This window comes from Nanorana parkeri, unplaced genomic scaffold, assembly GCF_000935625.1.
Source record: "Nanorana parkeri isolate BGI_ZX_2015 unplaced genomic scaffold, ASM93562v1 scaffold616, whole genome shotgun sequence".
In the NCBI taxonomy this organism is placed as follows: domain Eukaryota; kingdom Metazoa; phylum Chordata; class Amphibia; order Anura; family Dicroglossidae; genus Nanorana; species Nanorana parkeri.
Window position 1 is genome coordinate 275,080 of NW_017306884.1, and position 20,954 is coordinate 296,033.

Consider the following 20,954-nt stretch of genomic DNA (forward strand, 5'->3'; position numbering starts at 1 on the left):
TAAATACAAGCACACTTTACAGCCGGCGGATCGCATGTATATTAACAGGCATCGCTGCCCGTTTTTAAATTGCGGCCATTTCCCGCGCGCGCAAGGGGGCGTGTCTGATCGGACGTCTAGAGACGCCCGCTCAGATCTAGAGAGCTCCTGGCCGGCCGTTTTTTTACTACGGCCGGCCCGGAGGCAGTTAAAGTCACTAATGGGTTGTATATGCCATTAGTACCTAAATTAGTATTAAAGCATTATATACAGATTTGATACTAAATTAGTTAAAGTGTTTGTATGTAAAAACAAACGTATGCAATACATTTCTGCAATACGTGCACATTTCCCAATGTTTTATTCCTTTAAAAACCTAGCAAGTACAAAACAATAACTGCTAATGGATTTAGGAAAGACCGTTCTTGTCAGACCAACCTACTAACATTCTACGAAGAGGTGAGTAGAGATCTGGATGTAGGAAGGCCAGTGGATTTTGCAAAAGCATTTGACATGGTACCACATAAACACTTACTGCAATCTATGGGCATGAATGAAATGGTGTGTAAATAGATAGAGAACTGGCTACTGGAATGTGTCCAGAGAGTATTGATAAATTGCTATTTTTTAGATTAGGCTAAGGTCGAGAGTGGCGTGCCCCAGGGCTCTGTGCTAGGCCCAATACCGTTTAACGCTTTTATTAATGATATTGGGGAATGTGTTAATAGCCCTGTTTCTGTGTTTGCTGATGATTCTAAAATTGGGAGGGTAATAGAGACGGACTCAGACATTATAACATTACAGGAAGACCTGAATAACATTGGGGAGTGGCACATGAGGTTTAATGTTGAAAAATGTAAAGTTATGCATTTTGGGGTTAAAAATAGGCAAGCACAATACACAATAATGGGAACTCCACTAGGGAAGTCAGAAATGTAAAAAGATTTGGGGGTCATAGTCGACTACAGATTGAATAAAATTCTCTCTGCGGAGAGAATCATTCTCTTTCTTTTTCTTGTTGGCTATTGTCACCGAAACAGAAAGTGACTGAAAAGCCAACATTTTACAATTATCCCCAGAAAATGTTTTAATGAGGACATTTGCTCTGGGGACATTCAAGAGGAGAATTCACCATGAAGTTACTCTTCCTTTTTTGTCCTCACTGCAGGAAGTGAAGGGAATCTCCCTAATTAGGGAATCTCCCTAATTAGCTAGAGGGTTTTAACCCCTCTCTGCTGTATTTAAAACTGAAAACGTTTTGGGTATATATACACTTTAACTTTTGTAACATTGTTTTCAATCAGTTGGCTGACTCATAGATCTGCATAGTTCGAAGAAACTGTAAATAACCACCATTGTGTAGCATTTCAGAGTAGAGCTTTAGAATATAATGAGCACATACAGGTGAAACTCGAATAATTAGAATATCGTGCAAAAGTTCATTTATTTCACTAATGCAACTTAAAAGGTGAAACTAATATATGGGATAGACTCATTACATGCAAAGCAAGATAGTTCAAGCCGTGATTTGTCATAATTGTGATGATTATGGCTTACAGCTCATGAAAACCCCAAATCCACAATCTCAGAAAATTAGAATATTACATGCAATCAATAAAACAAGGATTGTACATAGAACAATATCGGACCTCTGAAAAGTATAAGCATGCATATGTACTCAGTACTTGGTTTGGGCCCCTTTTGCAGCAATTACTGCCTCAATGCGGTGTGGCATGGAAGCTATCAGCCTGTGGCACTGCTGAGGTGTTATGGAAGACCAGGATGCTTCAATAGCGGCCTTCAGCTCTTCTGCATTGTTCGGTCTCATGTCTCTCATCTTTCTCTTGGCAATGCCCCATAGATTCTCTATGGGGTTCAGGTCAGGCGAGTTTGCTGGCCAATCAAATATTTTTTAGATTAGGCTAAGGTCGAGAGTGGCGTGCCCCAGGGCTCTGTGCTAGGCCCAATACCGTTTAACGCTTTTATTAATGATATTGGGGAATGTGTTAATAGCCCTGTTTCTGTGTTTGCTGATGATTCTAAAATTGGGAGGGTAATAGAGACGGACTCAGACATTATAACATTACAGGAAGACCTGAATAACATTGGGGAGTGGCACATGAGGTTTAATGTTGAAAAATGTAAAGTTATGCATTTTGGGGTTAAAAATAGGCAAGCACAATACACAATAATGGGAACTCCACTAGGGAAGTCAGAAATGTAAAAAGATTTGGGGGTCATAGTCGACTACAGATTGAATAAAATTCTCTCTGCGGAGAGAATCATTCTCTTTCTTTTTCTTGTTGGCTATTGTCACCGAAACAGAAAGTGACTGAAAAGCCAACATTTTACAATTATCCCCAGAAAATGTTTTAATGAGGACATTTGCTCTGGGGACATTCAAGAGGAGAATTCACCATGAAGTTACTCTTCCTTTTTTGTCCTCACTGCAGGAAGTGAAGGGAATCTCCCTAATTAGGGAATCTCCCTAATTAGCTAGAGGGTTTTAACCCCTCTCTGCTGTATTTAAAACTGAAAACGTTTTGGGTATATATACACTTTAACTTTTGTAACATTGTTTTCAATCAGTTGGCTGACTCATAGATCTGCATAGTTCGAAGAAACTGTAAATAACCACCATTGTGTAGCATTTCAGAGTAGAGCTTTAGAATATAATGAGCACATACAGGTGAAACTCGAATAATTAGAATATCGTGCAAAAGTTCATATGAACTTAATAAATTAACTTTTGCACGATATTCTAATTATTCGAGTTTCACCTGTATAGCTGACCCCAAGTACATATATAATCAAAAGTTATATGCGAAAAAAGGTTCACTCAAGATGACATTCATCTGGGGTTTTTTTCTTTTTCTTTTAAACAAAAATTAAGATTACACGATCCATATAAGAAACTTCACAGGACACCATGGGGTACAGCACCATAAAATGTAATATTTGTATTTTCCCTTGCTGGTCGTTTACAGTGGATGAGGAACAAATGCATAAGGTTAATTTGCTTATTTTTAAAATGAAGGCAGAACATTGTAAATAATAACTGTACGGAACATTGTAACCCAAAATCATTATTACAGTACAACAATTAAGTGCCATGGGAAGTATATTTAATTGGTTTCTCAAGCAATGGAAGGCACAATTTCTTCATACTAATCCCACCGTTTTTTCTCCTTTTTTTTTTGTGACAGATTTTACATTTTATTTTTGCTTTTTACTGTCAGATGTGTGCATAGTAAAGCAATGGGTTTGTTAATTACGGTGTTTGCCTTTATGTTTGTTCAATGGTTTAGACATGTTTTCTTATTTTAGACCCACTGCATTTCATTAGTTTCCACATACTAAATGGGTACGTCTATCATGATTAAAATGACAATAAACTCAAGAGTTACATCTTAAAAATGTATTCAAGTACCTTAACTATTACCAAAAATGTATCCTATTTGTGTATCACTCAATTGTAGATCCTTAAATCAACTCTGAATTAGTGCTAACACTGTCCTTTCTTCACGAGGGTAGCTACTTTTGTTCCCCATGGCCCCTGTGTGTGTTGTAAAGTAGCCACTACTCCAAGCTCACTCCCGTGATAGACTATAATCTCAATATAAATTAGTAAATTAAACGTTAGATTGTAGTCCATCATGGTAGGGAGCTTGGAGCAGTGGCTACTTTACAACACACACAGGGACCGTGGGAAACAAAAGTATCCACAAATAAGATACATTTTTATTAATAGTTAATGTACTTGAATGCATTTTTAAGATTTAACTCATGAGTTTAGAGTCACTTAATGTAGTAATTACATTTTATATATAAATGTTTTGGAGTTTTTTATTTCATAAAATTCACCCTTTGTAAAACCCGTAGGATGGTTCACCTTCCTGAGTAAGATGATCTTTTACTGTATAAGCTGCTTTCTTGCTCTTTACAATGCACTGCAATGCAACATTATGGTTTTGTTCTTACAGCAGTATAAAAGTATTCAGTTCATAAAAGTATTCCGTTTATGAGAAGTATTCTGCACACTATGCTCTTAGAAATGACTGAGTATATTTGTAATATTGTGCTATAAAAGCGGTGCCACATTATGACCCATTTATAGTATATGAATGCTGTTAATGCGTTTAAAACTATCTTTAGAAATGTGTTAAAGATTTCACACATTATCAAATAGTTGATAACATGTCAACAAAATTTGAAATTCAGATTTAGCATTTCAGTACTTACTGTAGACCTCAAAAAAGATCTGTCATTCAAAATGCATGATGGCTTTAAGGCACTGGAGTGAAAACAGGAACCTGAATATTGTTCTTTTTTAACCTCTCTGTTTCCTGAAAAATCCCCAATGTTTATTATGTGCTGCAAGCATCAACTAAATCAACTGAAAGTTTACTTCTTTCAGTTCTTAACCTTGTCCAAATGCCTTAAAGCCTTACAAAAGCATTGTGTTATGGAGATAGAATGATGCAAGCAGTTTGTTCAGGCTTGGTCTTTATTAGATTTATGGAAATGTACAGTAAGTGTAATTAAAATGATAAATTTAATTTCATAATCAGGTTTCCATCACTGACCTCTCTTTAAAGAGGTTTTCTGTTTTCACGTCCCTCCCACAAAGTCATAAAGTAGCTCACACTACTTGGGAGTTTTTCAGCTTTTATTGATACAGCCTCCAGATGTTTCTTATAAGATGCACCTGGGTACCATAGCCCTGTTCAGTGGCAAAGTAAGCTGAGCAGCTCATTGGTGTTAGACTAAAAATAGGGAGAGCCCCACTGATAAGCAGCAGGGGGCGGGGGGAGTCTTCCATTTTCATTGTGTAAGTGGAAAGCCTCTTTAGGTAGAACTCTAGCCCAAACTTGTTTTTGTTCCAGTTCAGTGTAAAAACATGAGGGAGTCAAAATATGTTAATTGCTATATTGAGAAAATAATAACTGGAAAGAATATTGGCTTCAGATAATGAATGTAGACACAAATTTATAAAATTAAAAGCAAAACCTATGTAGCTCTGGTCCAGTGTTGTCACGGATCGGGGCACACGGGTATGAACTGGAATCAGGTATATGGACCCATTCTATTACACTGGTAGGGACACTTAGAGAAAAGGGTCCACACAGTGTAGGCTGATGACTCGCAGAGGTGGAGTACTAGCAGGGAATAGAGCAGGGGAACTGAATTAGGCAGTGGATGACAGATAGACTGGTAGGACAAGGTACATGGCAGGATGCTGCAATGCTAGGTAGGTGGCATGGGGTCCCCCAGGATGTGCAATCTAAGGGCCAGCCAGTGTTCACCAGAGCTCCTGATGGTGGAGATGGGCTTTGCTGCGTGCTCACCCCCCGGTCACATTCCCTAGGTTCACCCAACTAACCTAATGGCCAAGAATGGTTGACAAGGCCAGAGTTCTGGACAGGTTGCAGACACACAAACAAGGGACAAAGCAAAGGTCAGGGACAGATAGAGGACCAGGACATCCAGGGACAATCTGAAGACTGGTAATTCTGGGGAATATCCAAAGGATAGGGACAGACAGAAGACTGGGATTTCCAGGGACAAGTCAAAGTTCAGGGCAGACTGAAGACAATGATTTCCAGGGACAAGCCAACAGTCAGGACATGGATAAACTTCAAGGCAATCAGGTTCAATCACAAACAGGCATCTGGCTTAGGAAAGCGTTGCTCGGGCAGCGTGCCGTTCACTGCCCTGGGATTAGAGTCAGCATGAGGGAGGAACCACAGGATTGGCCACAAGCAGACTGCACTGATGGGCCGAGAAGCTGCATAAGAAACAACAGGAGAGGTCGGCCGGTGCCTAAGCTGCCAGACTGGTGCAAGAGTGAGTCAGGTTCCGAGCACATGCCTGGAGGACTACAAGCAATAGCACAGCCCTGCATGTCTGCAGAACCAGGGGTAAGAGGTCTGTATGTACTTGTAGAACTACAAGTAACAGCTCACCTGCAAGTCTGCAGCTGAACTGTGACAAGTGTTAAAAAAAAGCCATAAAGAATAAGAGCATTTTTTTTTTAAATATAGGAATAAAGGAACATGTGGATAGCATTGTCATGCTCTTAAACAAAACCACACTGGCTCAAAATCAATACGGTCCAGAAACAGTTAAACACAATAAAGGTTAATAAAGCACCTGGACCAGAACCCACATGTCCTCAAAGAGTTGAGATCTGTTGTTCAAAGCAATTTTTCAAATGTTTAGATACACTTTAATGACAGGCTTGGTACCAGTGAATTGGCTCAAGGCCAATGTGGTGCCTATATTTAAAAAAGGATCAGAGTAATTGCCAATTAACAGCAAGCCTGTGAGTTTAACTTCTTTAGTCAGGCAGATACTTGAGGGTTTGATAACAGAGCACATAGAAGAGTTTTTGCTAGAAAATAATGTTATAAGCAATGGTCAGCATGGATCCTGAAAGACTGAAGTTGTCAAATTAATCTATTTTCTTTTTAAACGAGAAAGTAAGCAAAAGCTTAGACAAAGGACTGGCTGTGGATATAGGATGCCTGGACTTTACAAAAGCATTTGACACACGTCCTCACAGATGGTGTAAGTTAAGGTCTATAGACTTAGAAAATTCAGTCTGTATATTAATACAAGACTGGTTTAAAGACTGTATTCAGAGTAGTGATTAATGATTAATAATGTATTAATGATTTATGACTGGTTATTAACCAATTAATGATTGGTTAACAACCAGCCCAAGGTTGTTAGTGGTGTACCCCAAGGTACAGTGTTGGTACCCTTACTTTTTACCTATTGATAAATTATAAAGAATTTGGGTTTAGAGATGACACCAAGTTATGTAGTGCAGTGCCCCCCAACCTTTTTATCGCCGCGGACCGGTCAACGTTTGATAATAGTAGTGGGTTCCCTATGCGATGACTGATCAGCAGACCTGAATGCACTCTTTGATTGGGCAACTGTGCACTTTGGGGCTAAAAACATGCACATATCATACATATTTGCCTCTGTGCAAAGCATTAGTGAAACCTTATCTGGAATATGTGGGCACAGGTTCATCAAAAGGATGTTGAGGAACTAGAGAGAGTGCAAAGAAGGGCATGGACAATGTTAAGTGGCATGGAGGACAATAGTTATGAGGAAAGATTAGATTAAATTCGTTTACTCTCTCTTGAGAAGAGATATTTAAGAGGAAGGATACGATCACGGTTGGAGCAAATTGGACCATGTTTTTTTATTTGTTTTGGGGGGTTTTTTTGTTGCCTTTTCCGGATCTACAGTGGATATATGGTTCTGTGCAGTATATGCACGGTTTCAATGGATTTATATATTGTTTTTTTGTTCTGTTGGTTGACCTCAATGGAATGGTGTCTTTTTTTTTTTCAACCTAACTAACTATGCAACTATGTAAAAGCTATCAATTGCTTTATTAGCCCTAAGTACCATAAATACATTTTGCCTTTTATTAAAAATGTTTACCCTTGGGAAACTTCCAAACAACAATGCATGCAATAACATGCATAAAGCTCGCGGTATACTGAGCTTAGGGTGACGGGAGGACGCTAGTTTGTGTCCTCCTGTTACCCTAAGGAAAACTATGGGGATAAGCCCTAGCCCCATAGTTCTCCCTTAAGTACAAGAGAGTATTCTGCTAGCTTTGTTTTCCTGCAGATTGGCATTGCAAGGTGTTGTTTACTTTGATATATTAACCCCCAAATCTTTTCCATCACAGATTCATCCAGAGGAGCCCCTCCCAAACAGTGTGTTGTGTGCATATTTTTAGCACCCAAAGGCATAACCGTATATGTTTCAATATTGAACCTCCTCTGTCCTGTTGCTGCCCATCCTTTTTTATCTAGGTCTTTCTGTAATGACAATACATCTAGTGCTGAGTTTATTTCCCTGCATAATCTTGGTATTGTCAGCAAACACTGAAATTGAACTCTTAATTCCAACCTCAGTATCATTAATAAACAAGTTAAACAGCATTGGCCCCAAGACAGAGCTCTGGGGCACATCATTTACAACCTTAGTCCATTTAGAGAATGAGTAATTTATCACTACTCTCTGAGCACATTCCGGCAACCAGTTTATATCCGTGTACATACAATTTCTTCTACACCAATAGACCTTATTTTGTAAATTAAACTTTTATGAGGGGAATTTACTCAAACTGGAGCAAATAAAATCTGGAGCAGTTATGCATGACAACCAATCAGCATTAAGCTTTTATTTTCAACGCTTAACTGAACAAGCTGAAGATAAAAGCTGATTGGTTACTATGTACAGCTGCTTCAGATTCTGTCTGCTCCAGTCTTAATAAATCCCCCCTTATGAGTTAGTGTCAAACGCCTTAGCAAAATCCAGATATATTACATCTGACATTTCTCTATCAAAAATACTACTCCTTTCCTCATAGAAATGTTCACAGGTTGGTCTAACAAGGATGGTCTTTCATGAGTCCATGCTGGTGGTTACTTCCGATACCATTATTTGTAACAAAAACTTGAATATAGGTCTTGCCACAATTCAAATAATTTGCATGCTGATGTAAAGCTGACTGGTCTGCAGTTTCCTGGAATAAATCTCAACCCAAAAATGTCCTAATCTATTCAGCATAGTGTCAAAACGTGCAGAAAGTGTTTGCAATCCACCATTAAATGAACAGGAACTTCAAATCCCTTAAAGTGCAAAATCACGGTAGTGCAACCACCTTTTAGACAGCAACTCATTGTTGGACATTCACCCCTTAAGTGAGGAAGGTCATACATCTATATTATACAACAATAACTAGAGGGTAGATTGTGCAGTTTTAAAACTCCTGATCATCATATAAAAGACATCCCTAAGCATATGTAATGCACACAGTAAAAATTCAGACTATGAATAGGATGGCAGTATTCCATTAGAAGGACATTTTGGAACCAACCAAGAACCTAGACACTGAGTATGTAATGATTCAACCTTCTCCTGCCCAGACACCCAGAGCAATTTGTACTGTGTGCAAATTACTATCTTGGCTGGTTCCATCGGTTCCGTCTAATGGATCAGCCTGATCAATGTCCCTGAAATGCATTCTCAGCAACCAGGTCATGTCTGCGTAATGCGTCGTTAGACCAAGCAGCTGAGAATAACTGGGGGGAAGGTTTTCTGTTCCCATCACCCTGCATGGATTGCAGGCCAATGCATATATTCCGTTAACTCCCTGTACAAAGCAGTAATGCAGCAGAAAGCTGTTAGAAGTTTCTACTAGGGGCTTAGAGATCTTTATGCCACAATTGTATTTTGCCTGTAAAAACATTATTATTGTCATCTTGTAACATTTTAGGCCATACATTGTTATAGGAATTTTAGTCGTCTGGGTTACTTTAATGAGCCTGTGGCTCCTCCATTTTTTTTTCTACGAGAGCCATGTGCACAGTTCTAGACTTGGTTAAAACTTTTATATCTGGATTATCCCTGTTGATTCCCCAAGATAAGGCCAGCACCTGGGGTGTCTGTACAGGGCATATGCATGCTTATGTGGCGAGATTGATAGCTTATGTTTAGAGAAAGATATTTGGTAAGTAGTTTTTCCATCTGAGATGTGAGATTTCCGCTAGTGTAAGTGTGGCTTCTGGAAGAAGTTACACAGCATATTTGAAGCGTCTACAATGTTTCATGTGTGTATTATTTGCATGCTCCTTTTATGAATACTATTTATATCTTTCCATTTGCTTTTTCTTTTATCCAAATTTAAAGTGTACCTGTAATAGTTATAGAGGTTCTGCCATCTCTGGCATGTTTTAAAGCAGCGGGACTGTCTTCCTTATTCTTTCATCACTACATAGTGATTACAGTGGCCCAGAATAAACTAGTTCCAGGACAAATAACTCACTAAATAGTAAAACTAGGAACAGGTTGACAGTCTTGAAGTCTGCAATGTTAAAGCCAGACCATTTATTTCAACAACAATCTTCCTGTAAGATTATATGTGCATTTAAAATATTTTAGTCTTGGTATTTACCTGTAAAAACTTCCCTTGCATATAAATCCAGAGGACCCAAGACTGCTGCTGGGTGTCTCCATCTTGGATATGTTATCAGCAGCCCCAGTATTTCCCATTGCTCCTCACCCAGCTGCTACCTGAATGTATGGTTATGTAGGGAGGGGTGGAAGAGTTTGGCTAGCACAGAGAGTAATTAAACACTTCCAGAAGAGGAGAGAGCGATGACATGCAAGGAGGGATGAGGGCCATGCTAGGGAAGCAACTCTTCCTGGAGTAGTCAGGTTCAATACCAAGTTCAAAGGCACATTGCAAGTCAATAAAAATAATTTATGGAAAGTAAGTGGATAATTTATGGATGCAAGTAAGCATTTAAAATACTTTATTTTCTATTCTTTTACCTTCATTCTTTTTACATTGGTGACAGAGTTCTTCAGTACAAAGTCACCAATAGCAGCTCCCATATGTCCATTCTCAAAGGTTAAATTTAAGATGTTGCATAGTAACATGAATGTGTAATGCAACATAATATGTTGAAGGGTCACAGACTGGTGTATAAACATAGAATAGACATAAACATAGAATAGAATGAGACACTTACCTTAAAAAAAATATTTGTTTTCAGCCAAAGTTGTTCAGTACAGCTGACTCATATTTCCTCAAATATCTCTTGGTTGAAGGTGGCCATGGGCAATGTGGTCTGTAGTCCAATCTTGCCAATATTACCATGTGTGCAAACAGTTTTTGTTTCTTGTAATTTTGTTTCTGTTCTAATGGATATCTCTTTGGCAATAGAAGGAAAGAAATGGGAAGAATAAGGGAGATTGTAAAGCTGTATGTTGATGTGATGGTGGGAAGAGTAGACCAATGTGGACCATTAATGGTTTACATCTTGAGGCTACCAAATATAATTTCCCACCCATTGAGGACATTTTTATGTTTTATGTAAACAAACATACTTTGAGATAAATGAGGCTCCCATAACCTGCAAAAAAGCTTGGTAGGGTTATAATAACATTGGACATAGAAACATGCTATTTTGGAACCGGAACCACTACCAAGCACAAATGGTTATGTGCACATTAGGGCTTTTATTTTTTCTATGTCTGCTGTTCATTTTGTTTTGAGCAGCAGACAATGTATAAATGCTTGTGTTGTATTCCTTTTTTTCAGTATTTAAAAACAAAAATGTGGCATGCTATTCATTGTTTTACTTCTGTTTTTTTCTGTAGTCAATTGATTAATTGGATATTGTAAAGGGGGTGCGTTCCAGAAGACTGGAGTAAAAAAAATGCATTTATAAGGATATTCCTGATTTATTAAAATGGATAATGAGAATTATGTGCACATTTTCTTTGCTCTATACTTTTTGCAGTGGAGGAAAAACATACCTAACCGAGCTGTCAATATCAATGTCAATATCAATATCAAGAGATAAAGATTGTAAATGCACAATACAGTATAGTAAACATTTAACTTACTTTACTACTTATTTTTCAGTTTTTCCTTTTCAATTTTACATGTAACTGTTTAGGGGTAAATTTAACAATAATGATTATGAATGGGGTGATATAGTGACGTTTTTTTATTTTGTTATTACTTTTAACATTAATAATGTGACCACTTTACATTGATAGTTAGCTATTTCTATGTCACAGTGGGTGGCTTTCGGTATTGGGACACCCAGGTTGTTTCGGAAGTGTTCTGCTTGGTTCAGAGGCTGCTAGATGTGGTTGGAGAAAGAGTTGCCACATCAAATTTAAGTAATGAGGGAGGGGAAAGATGAGATTGTAGTTGATTATGAATCTGGCAGCAGATGTTCTATACAAATCTAGCTCACTACATCCCGTCTGTTTCCATGGTGACAGAATAAGTAATTATTGAGCCCAGACGCTCCCTTTTCTTCCCCTCTCCCCAGCAAGGTGAAAGCTGGGAATGAATTTGAACTCTCTCTTTCTAAGCTGATGTATGTCATCCAGGGTGGGAGGGAGAGCAGAACAGCAAAGACGCAAAATGTAATTTAGTTCAGTATGATCCTGGAAGAGAACTGTGTTTTTTATTATACAGAGGAAAAGGTCTCTGAGGATTCTAAACAAATAGGCAGGAATTTCCCTGGAATGGAAATTGGCTGTGATTGGCCCATGTAAGCGTGCCTCTGCCTATCAGATCACAGCTGGTCCAGCAGCACAATAAACATAAGCACAGCTACATGCTTATCTTTTTGTACTTGAACTGTACAGTCATAGGTGTACATAAAGTAGAAGCCTCATACGATACAAACTTCCTGTACACAGTTTTCATCAACGTGGTTTAAATCAAGATTGTGACACTTCCGATGGGGATAAATTATTACTAGAAGGACGAATACTAGCACAGCACAATGGATCAGTGGGACATGTGTAAGTAACACAATTGACTGCTAGGTAAAGAAATATTTTCTATTTGCAAAAACTGTGATTGCAGCTAATGCATTGGTTAGCTTTTTTAACTAAACTAAGATTATGTATTCTTATTATGTTCTAATTTATGTGACTTTTATATTGGTCTGTTCTGTAATAGCAGTACAAATCTTCTCCAACCCACAGCTTTTCAATTTGTGGATGAAAAGGTTCAATGTAACTTTTATATCACTGCAGAGTTATGCTTGTTTTGATTTTTGAGTTCCGTGTTTTACATGATGTTGTGTTTATTTCAAATTTCTATACTAGATGTAAGACACTAAAGCATGGAACCATTGGAAATTACAGTAACCTATAGCAACCATTAAGCATCTATCCATTATTATTCTGCCTTTTCTAAATTGTTAAAAGATGAAATTTGATTAATTGCTCTGGGGTTTTTTTTTTTTTTTTACTCTTTTATTTTTAAGATTAACAGCGTGGATAGCGATTAGACATTAAAAAAAGCATTAAATAATATTAAATAAAAATGTTTTTTTTCACTTCACAGTACCTTCTTAAATACACCGAGCAGTCACTATAATCTCATTCGAGTGCTGCAGAAACAATTTATTATAGAGTATAAGTAATGTTTTACATTATCTGATTTTAATAGCATTTTTTTTTATGTCAGACCTACTGTCAAATTACTATTTTGATTCAGTAAGCTCCATTTTGCTATTACTAAGAAAAAAAACCCCACTTGGTGGGCATGTTGCATTGTATTTAGGCTTACCTTTCTTATACCTCTGGTGCCTGGTTACACTGTAAGCAGCTATGCAAAGCAGACACTTCTTTGTCTTGTCAGCAAAGCAGAGCCAGTGTGTTGTTATCCGATGACTTCAGGCTGATGTTCCTTTATCTTCCCCCTTTCGCTCTGCTGGAATTGTTAACCCCTGATGACAGGCAGCTCAGTCCACTACAAGCCTGGCATGTGCTCAGAGTGTTAACTCTAATCTGGCTATTTGGATGCATGTGATGCATTTTGAACAAATGTCACTGTGCCTTAGAAATACATTTTCCTGAGAGCAATTATAAATAATAATGTTCAGCTGTATTCCTGTAATGGCACCTAATGACGGCTTAATGATAGCTATCCAAAAGTGAGGTAGCAGGTAAGAAACGATTTGCATGATGGGAGTTCTGTTCAGTTGAGTAACTAGATTATTACTTTGTGGCTTTTCTGCTTGTTTTGAAGCATCCTTCAGTTTGTGATGAGAGCTCTCTTAGATCTTCAGGGAATTGTGTGTGTTGATGTTGCTTTCTTTGTATTATACGCTTTGAGGTTCATAGCTAGTAGAACATATCTAAGTGTGTGACATTATTCAGAATCCCATGGAGCAGCATAAAAATGCCTAGTATAACCTTGAAAGGTACAAACTGAATAGGTTTTTATTCATAAAAAGCAAGCATACTTAAGCTACAAACTAATGATATAAAATGTGTAACTTGATTCAGGGTATACAAGTTAAATGGCGCAGGAGCTTGTCAGAAGAGTAGTCATTTAGGAGAGATGTTACGTGGAAGGTATCTTTCGATACCCAGCCAACTTCTTGTCCCCATGGAAGAATACTACCAACTGGCAAGCCTCCATTAGCCAAAAATGGCTGTAAACAGTACACTTCACAGTAAAGATAAGTATGTATCTAAATTACCTTGCACTATTGGATATTCACTATACTAGTAGCTTGTGTGCATCAGATATCTTGTAATTGGGATATACTAGTGCTTTAGAGGCATCTTCAACTATATCTGTAGATGTATCCAATCCCCTCTTGAGCCTCCCTATAAATAACGGGTAAGAGTTGGTCATTGTAGGATGCAATTTGATTTGCTAAAACTGTAACAAATTATTGTCCATACTTGCCCAGTGTTTACATATTTCCCTTATGATGATGGACAGTTAGAGCAGACCCTGCTTTGTTGTTAGAACACAACTAAGCAGTGGAGACAGCTCACTGATCATGTTGTCTTTCACATGTCAAGCAATAAAGCGTTGTTGTTGCATACAAAAACCTGTTAGACACCGTTCACATTGAGCGATTTATCGCGCGGTAATTCCCGCGATATCGCGGCAAATTCCCGCGCGATATCGCGCTCCAATGCAATCCAATGGGGCAAAGGGTCCTGCTGTCGCGGGTCGTGTGTCGCTACAGCAGGACCCTTTTTGGAGCGGATTTAGCCGCGATTCAAGCTTGCTCAATGCAAGCTTGAACGCGACATTGCGCGGCAAATCCCGCGATGTCGCGCAATATGCAAATCGCGCGACAAACGCGCAATTTGCATATCGTGCAGTGGGAACGGGGCCTTATAGGTTTGCAACATTTTGTTCTGCTAGTTGGAGAGCCACTGCAAGACTCCAGATAACAATAGCATGGGTACTTGGTGTGTAATTCATCTTGTATCTCTTTACAGTTTAATTTCCTTACGACATAAACATTGACATGAGGCTCAATTCACAAAGCTAACACACCAGGATAAGGATACTTATATTTCAAAAACAGTTATTTTCAGTTGAGCTCACTGATATTTGAAAATGTCAGTCATGTAGTTGAAATAAAGATACCTATCTTGGTATTAAAACTTTATGAATTGAACCTATAGTATTTGTAAAGGTCTGATGCATTGGCTGTTCTACGTAACCTTGTTATGAATTGACTATAATACAATGTTTTGGGCTTTTGGATCAATGATCTGGTGCTCTCTTTATACTTTTTACTTGTGAATTTCAAAGTCTGGGGCCCCAAGCCAGGAGTGCCCTGTTTTTTTTTGTTTTTTTTTAGAGAAACCACACCACTGTGCACCACAAAACCTGACTGACCTACAACCATGAGATATTGAGAGCATAAATGTAGAGCCTCTAATATGTTCTATGTGCCATAGTGTTTGTTCTGGCACTTTGTAATGTTTGAAAACAATATAATATAAGATATAATTCATAATCAAAGCTTCTGAATTATTTGCACATTGTTAGTTAGCAGCACTCACATATCATTGTCATTCCGGTTTGAATGAAACACAATTTTATGTTCCACATGCTATATACATAAATGGAATAAACATTAACACTGTACATCTGCAACAGTGTTTAATTGTTGCTTTTCATTCTGAACAAGCAGCCTTGATATAAAGTCTGATGTTGCATTCCCTGTTCACTCAAAGAAAACCCCTTGAAATCCTACATTGGAAGCCTGATTAAAAAGTAAATTGCTTCTGAAATCACACTGAGATCTCATTGATCCTGCTCTTCTTATCATATGGCTTACTGTTCTGCTATATGGTTAATGTCGCCCTAATGTGACTGCACAATTTGAAAGGAACTCCACATGCATCCAGCTGTTAGAACATAATGTAAAGCATCACACATCCAAAACTTTGTTACATATACTCTGAGGTCCGTGAATTGAGCTGGTATTTGTTTTTTAACTTCTAATACCCTTTCTTTGGCATTATTTTTCAAGGGAGCTCATACACAACCCAATCCTTGTATGCTGGATTTAGGCATCACCTGTGACACTTGTGTTTACCTAGGGACTGATTATAAATACAATCTTTAGAAATGCCTATTTTCAGAAGAGCAGTCACTGATCATTTCCTTATCTTTGGAAAACCGCATAGGCAGACAGGTCACAGAGGGTGTCGGGCAGAATGTTGATACAACATACATCTACCTGTCTATGGCTAACCTCAGACTTCACTGTTCGTTCATATTGAGACTATATGGAGTAGTTTGTAGCTACCTCCAGTTATCACTCTGCAAGCTGAAAATGATGATAATATTTAGTTATAATAATGGTATTAAATAATCAATTGTCAAAAGAAAAATATTATTGTAAAAGGAAATAATTTCTTATTCATGACTGGTTTCCTTTCTCTGTTTAAAAAAAAATGGTAAAAACAAAATACATTTTTTCAGCATTTGTGTAGTAAGTAATGGGTCTTTTATACATGGTTAGGAAGAATATATTTTAGCTTTGCAGGTACTTTAACATGGGTTTAGATAACTATTACTTAATAAAGCTTGAACATTACAAAACAGTTGAAAACTCCTTTTCTTTAATTGTGAACACTACCTTAGGTCTCTCTCATATATTTAAGCATAAATTATGTCTCCCTCCTATATTAAAGCATCATTGATGTAAATATAGGTTGTAGTTGCTGACCCCAACATACTGTAGCTTTTATTGGCTGAACAAAATATTCAGTTTATTGATTTAAGAGAGACTGGTTGACCCAATGGGGGGCAAAGATGGTTTGATATTCACAACTGATGGCTCTTATTTAAAACATTTTTAGTAATTATTGGGCCATTTCTGATTTTTGGGGATGCTCATTATTTTACAGTGACATTTTCTAACCTGTTGCTGCTATGGAGCAGAGAAAAGGATTAGGGCAAAGTGTTTGTGCCCTTGTTAAGTTTGTCCAAGTATTATTGCAAGTCCTGGTATAGCAACTAGTCATCATCTCCCAGTTCATCATTCCCAGGGAGTTATCCATGTCTGAATGGGGGTTGTAATGGCATATGTTGCCAACATAACTAAACTGGTCCCACACTACCTTCCAACCTTCCACAAATGTTTTTGTTGAGTCAACAAAGTTATAATATAGGCAGGAAATATAGCTGTGATGTTGCAAACCTTTACCTGTAAATTGCCAGTACAGTTTTTTTTTCCTATGCATTGTTTTTCCGCAAAAAAAAACATTTTTGTTATAAACTGTAGATTCCAATATCATAGTGGTGAAGGGGTTGGTTCAGGTTTGGAATCAGGAATTAGGCTGGGGTTACAGGAAACCTGTCATGCGAAAAATACAGAGCTACTGTTGCTGATGTCATTCTGAAATTATTATCTGACTGGCTGTTCTGCTGATCTACTAGCTATACGACATTCTGAGTCCCCTAACCTGAAATAGGCATTAGGACTGTCAAATGAAAATCAGATGTCCTTCCTTGCATACGTGTTCTGGACTATTGAAGCAAAATATTGAAGCAAAAAGGCCATCACAATAGTCTGGTATCTAGCATTTTCAGAAGGAGTCTTGGCAAAGGTAGCTTCTATAGCTCTCACCCAATTCTGAGATTTACACAGCTTTGTCACACAGCTCAGCTCAGTTCTGTCCATCAGGAGGCGTGATTTTTCCTTGCTGCAGATTAGTAACACTTAGGTTTCTTCCAAAACCGCCAACTGTGACTGGGAAAGGAAAAGCAGCAGACTGATGAGCTCATCTCTCTGTTCTCTCCTTCTTCCAGCATGTTTCCTGCACTGCAGCACAATTAACTGGCTCCTTGTGCCTCCCTCTCTCCCAACCTGAGCTCTAGTGCACAGGGACTGTACAGACTTTTATCTCCCTAGAGTTCAGCTTTAAGGATTAGGTTAAGGGTAACTTATTTACTAGATTTTCACATGTGACAAATAGGAAATTGGGCTAAGGTATATTCATTTTTCAATGTGATGGATTATATTTGAATGCCATGAATTAGGTTTCATTGACTGTACAGTGGCCACAATTGGCATGCTACATTTATTACATGAACATGTATATTGTAGACCAATTATTAAAAGATTAATTTTATATTGAATTTTAATATTCAGGGACCACAGGTAGCATGGTGTGCTCTCTATTATTATGTGATTTAAACTTATGAGAATGGAGCTGTTGGTTTACAGAAAGGAAAAAAAACATGTAATTGTGTTATATCTCCTTTGATTTCTTCATTTATATTATACAGCCTATCCCAAAACCAAAACTTGAATAGAAAGCATTAGAGTAAAAGAATGTTTTTCATTACATCTGCAGAATAAAACGTAGGATGACGTTTTGGGAACTCAACACATATCACCCAATGGTCTCTATAACTCTATAATCTTTCCTTGTGGTGTTTCCAAAATGTCTGATTTATTATGCACTACTTGTGCCAAGTTAGGCATTGTAACCAGCGGTATGTTATATTTTCTTGTACATTAACAAGCTATGGGGGGAATTTATCAAAACTGGAGCAGACAAAATCTGGAGCAGCTGTGCATGGCAACCAATCAGATTTTGTCTGCTACAGTTTTGATCAATTCCCTTCTATGTGTTTATATTCAATGAGGCATGTGTGGCATTTCAGTCTAAAAAGGTAAACTAATTTTGACCAAGTTTACAAATCTCTGAAGTAGAATTCTTGGGTAGAAAAAGCTGAGGGTGTCTTTGTGTATATGTATTTTTCCTAGGTATGGAGAAAGTTGTACGGTACTCTTGGGAACATAAAATAGTAAGAACAAATTCTGGGGAAAAACTGATTGAAGGCCTGTTGCAGTAAGCCATGACTTAACCAAGAGTAGAGTAAACCTTACTGTCCTCTGAATAGCCTGTGATGGTAAGGGGAAGAATCCATCCTGCTCTACCTTGTACATTATAAATTATGTTTGTTGTATTTTCACAGCGTGTTATTAACAATGTGGTGCAAGTTGCAGTAATCTGGATAGAATGCATACGTCTCTGACATTTTTCTAGTATGGAGTTAAGGTGCCCATATACCTTGCGATTATCGTACGATAATCGCGGGAAATCCCGCGATCGTACGATAATTGCAAGGTGTATGGAAGGCGTGCAACCATTTTCACTGTACGGTCGCATGTCTTTTGTCGAACCAGCATGCTAGAAAACCCGCCGAGAATCGTCCTTCGACAACTGTGGAACGAGCCGGTGTGCGCACGCGCACACTGCCCGTTCAGCATTGCGGTCATCGGAAGCCCGCCCATCAGCGGGGTGAGCTTTCGATGATCGCAAGTACGATCTGCCTATCCAAGATGGGCAGGTCGTACGAGCTTTTAGGGCTCAGTCACACTAGATGCAGTGCATTCTGGCCCGATTTTGGCCGGAACGCACTGCCTCGCATTGTGGCCGGCTCATTTTTTAGTGGGGTAGGAGGGGGCGTGGCGGGCCATTCAAGTGAATGGCGCCGTAGCCACGCTCTCCGGCCGCAATGCGATCCGCCGCATGGGATCGCAAGGCACATTGTGCCTGCGGTCGGAACCTGTGCGGTGCAATCAAAATGCTACAAGCACTATTTTGATCGCAATCGCACAGGGCTGGACCGCAGGCACAATCCCGTGCGGCGGATCGCATTGTGGCCGGAGGGCGTGGCTACGGCGCCATTCAGTTGAATGGCCCGCCACGCCCCCTCCTACCCCACTAAAAAGTGAGCCAGCCGCAATGCGAGGCAGTGCGTTCCGGCACGATTTTGGATCTAGTGTGACTGAGCCCCCAATTAGCTTACGATCATCGCAAGACAAAAGTCTTGCGATGGTTGTAAGGTGTATGGGCACCTTAACTCTTCAACTCTTCCATTCAGCTGACCCACATGCAAGCAAAAAAAGTCTGAGATAAAAATTCAGTTGAATTTGACTACATCTTCTAGTATGTGTTAGCATTGTATCATCAAATATTTTGTCTATAGCTATCTAAATTTCCATATCATACAGATCGAGTTTCTGTGATGTTATAAAAGATTTTGATTAAAGACTTACAAATAATATAAACACATTTTCTTTATTACATGTATAAAATGATCATTTTAAAACAGCAAGGCATTCTTAAGGCATTCTTAAGACCTATCCCCCTATAAGGAAAGGGGTCTTCTACTTCTTGTTGGATGGGAACAATCATACTCTGTCATTCAAAATTCACGAGGAATGTTTTGTCAGCATTATTCTATTCAGTGTTCTTTAAAAGTGCATCAGTGTGTTCATGGATAGAGGTGTAAATATAAAAGAAGTAATTAGGAGTGATAATTGTGCTAAGCTGTGACAGGAACACTGGATTTCCACAATGACAACAGCTGTTTGAATTAAGACAGAAGCAAACACATCAATGTGAAGAAGAAATGTTAGTGGGTGTGGATGATGATCAATAATATGGGTTATTATGTATAGCATGTTTACAGAGATAAACCATTGAGTACAGGATTCCCTGCACCGATTCTGACTGATAAATGGCTGCATGTTGTTATCTGGAGAGAAGTGACTAGTATTCTAGATATATATTAGCCTAGGTAATTTAATGTTCAGTGTAAAATTGTATAACCTTGAAAGAGAAATGCCTTCTTATAGTTGTGTAACTGGATTGAGAAACAAAATGAAGGGAATTTATCAAAACTGGAGAAGACAAAGGCTGGAACAGCTGTGCATGGCAACCAATCAGCTTCTCTCTCTTTCATTTTCAAATCTTAATTGACCAAAATTAAGAGAGTAGCTGATTGGTTGCCATGCACAGCTGCTCCAGATTTTGTCTGCTCCAGTTTTTATAAATTCATCCACAATGTATTTAATGCTTACTATGAAAATAACTTGAACAACTTTGGTATAAAAAAAAAAAAGAAAAGTATCTACTATTTTTTTTTTAAACACTGGGTGCATAGCATACACAGTTGTCAAAATAAAAGCTGTATTTGATTTTAGAAGTATAAAAGCTCTCCTGATGTGAAAATCAGATAGTATCTCTTTATTCTGGCTCACCTGCACACGCTCCCTGTAAATTAACATTAGGGGAAGCCAACTAGGCAGAAAAAGAAATCGGAATGTGCC

General features: G+C 38.4%; 1 protein-coding gene across 7 annotated transcripts in view; it reads left to right on the forward strand.

The window, feature by feature from the left end:
• ELMO1 (engulfment and cell motility 1) overlaps positions 1–20,954 on the forward strand; it is a 276,466-nt gene that overhangs the window by 184,049 nt on the left and 71,463 nt on the right. Inside the window, exon 1 of one of the 7 annotated variants that reach the window (XM_018562954.1) lies at positions 11,941–12,372. The exons of 5 other annotated variants lie outside the window; for them this stretch is intronic. The gene's annotated coding sequence lies outside the window, so the exon portion shown is untranslated. Of the gene's footprint in view, positions 1–11,940; positions 12,373–20,954 lie in introns of those variants that run through there. One more of the 7 variants, XM_018562955.1, reaches the window with a different exon arrangement.